At 45.7% G+C, this 8,278-nt stretch overlaps 1 long non-coding RNA gene across 1 annotated transcript; it reads right to left on the bottom strand.

Moving 5' to 3' along the window:
* Nucleotides 1–403: 403 nt before the first annotated feature.
* Nucleotides 404–7,644, bottom strand: LOC311609412. Its single transcript, XR_014783380.1, has 3 exons — nt 7,593–7,644; nt 2,483–2,600; nt 404–468 (listed from the first exon to the last, which is right to left on the bottom strand). It is a non-coding gene; the product is annotated as an uncharacterized lncRNA (long non-coding RNA).
* Between the last annotated feature and the right edge of the window lie 634 nt (nt 7,645–8,278).

Raw genomic sequence — 8,278 nt, 5'->3', positions numbered from 1 at the left:
CAGAACACTAGAACAGATTGCTACAGTTAGTTTGAGGCCAGGCAGAGCAATTCAGTCAGAGGCTGAGCAAGAAACCAGATTGAATCAATCAGTCAGCTTGGAGAGGAGTTTGAGCCCGAACAGCTGAGTTGAACCAGTCAGCCAGAGTTCAGAAAGAACTAGAAAGAGCTTATTCAGAACTAAGTCTCAGAGGCTGAAAACATTCTAGGCCTAGATTAGAATGTATGGAGGGTAGACGCTTCCAGAACTAGGCCTAGGTTAGCAGATGGAGGCAGTAAGCCTCCAAATCAACAATTAATTGTTTTCGGACCATATAAAAGTGACTTTTACACTTTTAAAAATTAACTTTTATAGCCAACATTCAAAGTAGTGAATTTCATTATGGTCTATTCGTACCTGTGGTGTTTTGGTAGCTAGACATTATGTACTAGGTAAGAGGGACTTCCTTATAGGTCTTTACAAATAATGCTGAAAGAGAGAAGTCATAATATTGGCTGTCAGAACAGTGATCCTTACCACCACTAACACACACACACACACACACACACACACACACACACACACACACACACACACACACACCAAAGCCAACCACTTCTAAGCTTCTGTTGTTGTGTAACAAGGTCTCATAGAGCCCAGGCTGGCTTCAGAGTTTATATAGCCAAAATTGGCTTTACACTCCCTCCTCCACCTCCCAGGTTTGAGGAAGTCATTGGGCAGTTTTATTTGTTTTTAGATCAGCATGGTGACTTCCAGACTATATAACTTGAAGCAAATGGTCCTCAACTAAAAAGAAAGAGAGAAAAAAAGGTATATTGGTGAAAGACTGGGCAGAAGACTTTAAAAAGCCTTTTGTGTCACAGAAAGGAATATCCAAATGGCAATGATATGTAAAATATGCTCAAAGTCATTACTAACAGGAAAAATTCAAATCAAAACCTTAGCAAGATAATGCTTTTTTTGTTTTGTTTTGTGTTTTAAAGCCTCAACTGTTTTAGAGTTTGTTATGTAGATTAGGCTGTTTGAGCACACAGAATTTTTCCTACTGCTAAACCTCCCAAAGTGCTGGGGATTAAGGTGTGAGCGGCCTGCACCAACTGTACTTCACATTGGAGTTCAGTTTAAGTTAAAATAATTTACAAAAACTTAAAAATAAAATAAATCGACTGAGCACAGAGCCGAGGAGATGGCTCTGCAGATAAAGGTGCTTGCTGCTTACCCTGATGCCCTGGGTTTAAGCCTTTAGTCACACATAGTCCCAGGAAAGAACTTTTGCAAGCTGGCCTTGGACTGCATACCCGTACTGTGGCACGTGTGTACTCTGCTCCCCAACCCCTCCCTGCCCACTAAGTAAATGTAATAAATATTTTAAGAGATAACGACTGATAACAGTGAAACTGCAGGCTCTTCCCACTGCAGTAGGGCAGTGTCACGGTCCTTAGTCCTGAAATTCTGTCTCTGGGACCAAGCTGTACCTGAGAGCTTTCACTTTGAAGGAGATTTTCTGCCTGGGGCTTTGGCCACATAAACGTGGAGAATCCTAAATCCTTAGAACATTCTGGAAACACTCTGCGATGTCACGGAGCATTCCAAGTTGAGTGGCTTACTACTGCCACTGTGAAACTAAGCTCCCAGATCCTACCCGTGGGGAATCTTGAGAGAAAATGCCTGCTCCCCTGAGGGTCTGCGCCCTTTAATTGTCAACACCTAAGGCTGCTGAGGCAAGAGCAGAGCTGAAAGCCTGACTGTGTGTCAAAGATAGGGTCGTGACACTTCAAGGGACTCAGGACAGTCCATGCACACTGGGAGCCTGAATCATCTGGTGACTCAATCCCCTGGGGCTTGATTCTGACTTTTGACTGAGAGGTGATCTGGAATCACTAATTGGGATAACTTTATGTGGGCTTCCTGATTGTGTTGCAAATACAGTCATCAAGAGCATTATAATAAGCCAGGCGTGGTGGCACACACGCCTTTAATCTTCGTGAGTTCGAGGCCAGCCTGGTCTACAAAGTGAGTCCAGGACAGCCAAGGCTAACACAGAGAGACCCTAGCTGGGAAAAAAAAAAGGCATGAGCCATCATGCCCAGCAGTTCCTATGATTTTTATTTATTTTATTTTTATGTCTTTGGTTTTTCAAGGCAGGGTTTCTCTGTGTAGCCTTGGATGTCCTGGGCTTGCTTTGTAGACCAGGCTAGCCTCGAACTCACAGAGATCTGCCTGCCTCTGTTGGGATTAAAGGTGTGTACCACCACACCCGGGCAGAGTGGAGTAATTTTTTAAACATGTTTTGTGGTATGTGTGAGAGAGAGAGAGTGTGTGTGTGTGTGTGCGCTCGCACAGCCCAGCTCACATGTGTAGATCAGAGGAGAGTTTGGGGGAGTCATGTGGTTCCTGGGGTTCCAACTCAGGTCATTAGACTTGATGATAAGTGGGTAAACACTGAGCCATTTCATTAGCCCTGAGCAAATGTTTAAATTACCGTTTTACTTAAGCAAAGATCTACTCTGATGAACTTCATGATGCAGAAAACGGGCCATGTCGCAGAAGAGGCCATTCTAGGAAACCATGCAGAATTGAAAACTGAAGATCACTGGCAGCTGGGGAAAATGGTCATAAAGAATTAAATGAGAGCCGGGCGTGGTGGCGCACGCCTTTAATCCCAGCACTTGGGAGGTAGAAGCAGGTGGATCACTGTGAGTTCAAGGCCAGCCTGGTCTACAAACTAAGTCCAAGACAGCCAAGGCTACACAGAGAGACCTTGCTTGCATAATAAAAAGGCTAACAGCCTATAGCTGGGCAGAGAGAGAAGGAGGCGGGACTTCCTCTTAGGGAGACAAGAAACTCTGGGAAAGCCGGGCATGGTGGTGCACGCCTATAATCCCAGCACTCGGGAGGCAGAGGCAGGTGGATCGCTGTGAGTTCGAGGCCAGCCTGGTCTACAAAGCGGGTCCAGGACAGCCTAAGGCTACACAGAGAGACCCTGTCTCGAAAAACCAAAAAAAAAAAAAAAAAAAAAGAAACTCTGGGAAGAGGAGAGCTAGCTAGCCACGAAGATGGATGGGACTGGGTGGTCAGGTTAACGTAGATGAGCTAATTGAGTATCTGCCCAGCTAAGGCCTAAGCTTTGAAACAGTAAAAGGTTTTGATCTTTTTATTTTTGTGGCCTAAGGGATGCCCTGGGTCTTAAGCCTTTCCACTAGGAGACATAAGCCACTTGGTCTCCTACAGGCTTAAGGCTTGGGCTTTCAACATTAGCAGGAAGATGAGCACAAACTGGAGCCAGTTTGTCACTTTGCTTCAAAAGCATTCTGAGCCAGGCGTGGTGACACACACCTGTAATCCCAGCACTTGGGAGGCAGAGGCAGGTGGATCACTGTGAGTTCGAGGCCAGCCTGGTCTATGGAATGAGTTCCAGGCTAGCCAAGACTACACATAGAAAACCCGTCTCAATTAACAAAGCAAGAACAACAACAAAAACAAAAGCCCAGTTTGGGGATTAGAGAGATGGTTCAGTGGTTAACAGCTGCCCATGAAGGGGACCCAGGTTTGGTTACCTAGCATCCACAGGATGATGGTTCAACACCCTGTACAACAGAGACATATGTAGTGCATATCCATATATGCAGACAAACTATCATACACATAGAGTAAAGTAAGCAAATCTATTTTTAAGAAGATTGAGGGACTGGAGAGATGGCTCAGAGGTTAAGGGCACTGACTGCTCCTCCTGAGGTCCTGAGTTCGATTCCCAGCAACCACATGGTGGCTCACAACCATCTGTATTGTGATCTGATGCTCTCTTCTGGCCAGAGCACTGCATACATAATAATAAATTTTAAAAAAAAAAGATTGAAAGAGCTGGGTGTGGTGGTGCACGCCTTTAATCCCAGCACTTGGGAGGTAGAGACAGGTGGATCTCTGTGAGTTCGAGGCCAGCCTGGTCTACAAAAGAGAGTCCAGGACAGCCAGGACTGTTACACAGAAAAACCCTGTCTCGAAAAACCTAAAATAAATAAATAAATAAAAATTAAAATATAGAGCCGGGCGTGGTGGCGCACGCCTTTAATCCCAGCACTCGGGAGGCAGAGGTAGGCGGATCGCTGTGAGTTCGAGGCCAGCCTGGTCTACAAAGTGAGTCCAGGACAGTCAAGGCCAAGGCTACACAGAGAGACCCTGTCTCGAAAAAACAAACAAACAAACAAAAAAAAAATTAAAATATAGAAGCCAGGCGTGGTGGCGCACGCCTTTAATCCCAGCACTCAGGAGGCAGAGACAGGCAGATCGCTGTGAGTTCAAGGCCAGCCTGGTCTACAAAGTGAGTCCAGGATGGCCAAGGTTACACAGAGAAACCCTGTCTTGAAAAACCAAAAAAAAAAAAAAAAAAAAAAACCCACAAAAAAACACAAAAATAAAATATAGTAATAATAATAATAATAAAATTGAAAGAGGACTGAAGAGATGGCTCAGAGGTTAAGAACACTGGCTGTTCTTCCAAAGGTTCTGAGTTCAATTCCCAATAACCATATGGTGGCTCACAACCATCTATAATGACATCTGGTGCCCTCTTCTGGTGTTCAAGTGTACATGCAGGCAGAACACTGTATACATAATAAGTAAATATTTTTTTTAAAAAGCCAAAAAACAAAAACAGTACATTTTTAAAATGCCAGGCATGGTGGTGCACGCCTTTAATCCCAGCACTCAGGAGGCAGAGGCAGGCAGATTGCTGTGAGCTCAAGGCCAGCCTGGTCTGCAAAGCGACTCCAGGACAGCCAAGGCTAACACAGAGAGACGCTGTCTGAGGCTGGAGAGATGGCTCAGAGGTTAAGAGCACTGTCTGTCTTTCCAAACATCCTGAGTTCAATTCCCAGCAATTACATGGTGGCTCATGGTGGCTCTGTTTCTTAACAATTAGACTTTATTTATCCAACAATCCTATACAAGGAGGAAAAAGGGTTAAAGGGAAACAAGAGTAAACCTTCTGGTATCTGTTCCATGGGATGGATCCCCAGGTGTCTCTGGCCTGCACGCTGGTCCAGCCTGTTAAGCTGGTAGTCTCCGGCAAATCCACCTGTTCTAAAAACTGTCTGTAGCCTTCTCCTCTCCTCTCCGCCAGTGTCTCTCTCCAGCAGCAAGGGTCAGGACCCCTCCCCCATGGATGTTTGATTAGAAACACAATAGCCCAGCCGGAGTCCCCTAGTCAGCTTCCTGAATTTCAGACCCAGGATGGCTCCATCCAGTCTATCACAATGTATCCGTGGTGTTTTCAAGGGGCAAAACCCGCCAAGACTGCTTTCACCTGGAAGAAAGCTTACACTTCTTCCTACAGGCTCACATTCATCTATAATGAGATCTGGTGTCCTCTTCTGGTGGGCACGCACACATTCAGGCAGAATATTGTGTACAGAATAAATAAATAAATCTTTAAAAACAACAACAAACAAACAAACCATGTCTCAAAAAATCAAAACAAACAAAAAAGATAAAAAGACTGTAATAGGAGTCTAGAGAAATGGCTCAGAGGTTAAGAGCACTGGCTGCTCTTCCTGAGGTCCTGAGTTCAATTCCAGCAACCACATGGTGGCTCACAACCATCTATAATGTGGCCTGTAGGTGTATATCCAGACAGACCACTGTATACATAATAATAAATAAATCTTAAAAGAAAGATTGAGCCGGGCATGGTGGTGCACACCTTTAATCCCAGCACTCAGGAGGCAGAGGCAGGCGGATTGCTGTGAGTTCAAGGCCAGCCTGGTCTACAAAGTCAGTCCAGGATGGCCAAGGCCACACAGAGAAACCCTGTCTCGAAAAAAACAAAAACAAAAAAAAAAAGAAAGATTGAGACCAGGCAGTGGTGGTGCACACCTTTAATCCCAGCACTTCGGAGGCAGAGGCAGGCAGATCTCCGTGAGTTCAAGGCCAGCCTGGACTAGAGAGTGACTTCCAAGACAGCATGTGCTGTTACACAGAGAAATCCTGTCTTGACAAACAAACAAAAGCAAAACAAAAACAAAAACAAAAACAAAAAAATTGAAATAATATTTAAAAATACACTAAGCATGTCTCATTACTTATATTTATATTCTGTATGTTTCTTTCGGGTTAATAAAAATTGTCAGGACCGGGTGTTCCAGCCTGCGGGGTCTTCTATGGGTACCTGTGGAGGGGCAGACAAGTGGGGGGACAGGAGACACAAAGAAATGAGGGCAAGTCTGGATTCTGATCAATCCCCGTTTATTGAAAAATTTCAGAGTTTTTATAGGCACGGGGGGGGGGGGGGTTGATGGGGTTGGGCGGGTATTTGCGTAAGCAAGGGTTGCTATGGATACCTAACTCTGGAATCCTCCAGCAGGTGTCTACCTTTACAGCTGCTATAATCGCAGATGGAGAAATTCCAGAGAGAAAGGGAAGTTGTGAAAGATCTGGTTAGTCAGAAAAAGTTCCCAGAACTACTGCTCGCAGGCAGCTGGCCTTTAATCTGATCTTACCAGTAGTCTTACTGGAAAAGCTAGTTGATAGCCAGAAAGGAGTAGCTCGGGGGTCTTAGAATGACCGTCCCCCGACAATAAACCACAACAGGTGTCTAACTGCCGAACCACGACAGGGTCAGCTGGTTTCTGGTAAATGACAGACTGCTGGAGAAATAGGAACCTAGGCTCTGACAAGATGGAAGAACATTGGCCCGTCCCCAACAGACACCTGCCCAGCAAAGAATCCTGACTGTGTGATGTAATGAGTGCGCACCCAGGGAAGGTTTCCCTGAGAAATAAAGGTGGCCCAAAGTCTAAAGAATAAATCCATTCAGCAAATGAGAAGACTGTCCAGTCCGAGGAACTGTAAGTACAGAGCTCCGAGGACGGCGAGACAGCTCAGTAGGAAAGAGTTTGTACCGCACAAGCTTGAGGATCTGAGATCAGATTCCAGCGCCTATGTAAAAGGCTGGCCATGGTCACACACACACACACACACACACACACACATGTACACACACACACACACACAGAGGCTGGCCATGGTCTCACACACACACACACAGAAGCTGGCTATGGTCACACACACACACACACACACACACACACACACACACACACAGGGTCACTATGGTCACACACATACACACACAGACTGTCCATGGTCTCTAACACACACACATACACACACAGGTTGGCCATGGTCACACACACACACACACACACACACACACACACACAGGGTCGCCATGGTCACACACATACACACACAAGCTGTCCATGGTCTCACACACACACACATACACACACAGGCTGTCCATGGTCTCACACACACACACATACACACACAGGCTGGCCATGGTCACACACACATACACACAAACACACACATAGAGGCTGGCCATGGTCACACACACAAACACACACACAGAGGCTGGCCATTGTCACACACACACACAGACACAGGCTGGCCGTGGTCACACACATACACATACACACACACACACACACACACACACACACACACATGCTGGCCATGGTCACACACATACACACACACACACACACACACACACACGTGTGCATGCATGCACGCACATGCGCACGCACACACACCTGTTACCTTGACACTGTGGGGAGCAGAGGCAGGAGGATCAATAAGACTTGGTCTAGGCTCAAGGAGAGACTCTTTCTAAAGGGAAAAGGACAAAGCAATAGATCAGGGCACCAGCATTCTCCTCTGGCCTCTTTGAGTGTGTGCACAGGCACAGACACAGATGATGTATGTACCTGCACACACACACACAAGCACATATCCCATACATACACTCTAACATACATACACACACACAATCAAGACTGGAATTAAAGCTGGTTGAATTTTAGCAACTGAAAGTAAATATTAAGCTATGAAACCTAACCAAGATATCGGCAGTGGACAGAAAAGCAAGATCCAAGACCAGGATCACCGCTCACCACCGCCAACACAAGATAATCAGAAAATAAAAGTATGTTATATAAAGTAAAAGCAAAGGGCTGGAGAGATGGCTCAGAGGTTGGGGACACTGATTGCTCTTCCAGAGGTCCTGAGTTCAATTCCCAGCAACCACATGGTGGCTCATGGCCATCCATGGTGAGATCTGGTGCCCTCTTCTGGTGCGCAGGTGTACATGCAGGCAAAACACTGCATATGTAATAAATAAAAAGGAAAAAAAAAAAAAGCAAAATACCACACTCCTCTAACCCCAGACTTTGGCAGGCAGGGGCAGGAGTTCCAGATCATCCCTGGCCACATAAAATGT

Source organism: Acomys minous (genome assembly GCF_964271855.1).
Source record: "Acomys minous genome assembly, chromosome: 11".
NCBI lineage: Eukaryota > Metazoa > Chordata > Mammalia > Rodentia > Muridae > Acomys > Acomys minous.
This window is presented reverse-complemented; position numbering and strand designations above follow the sequence as displayed.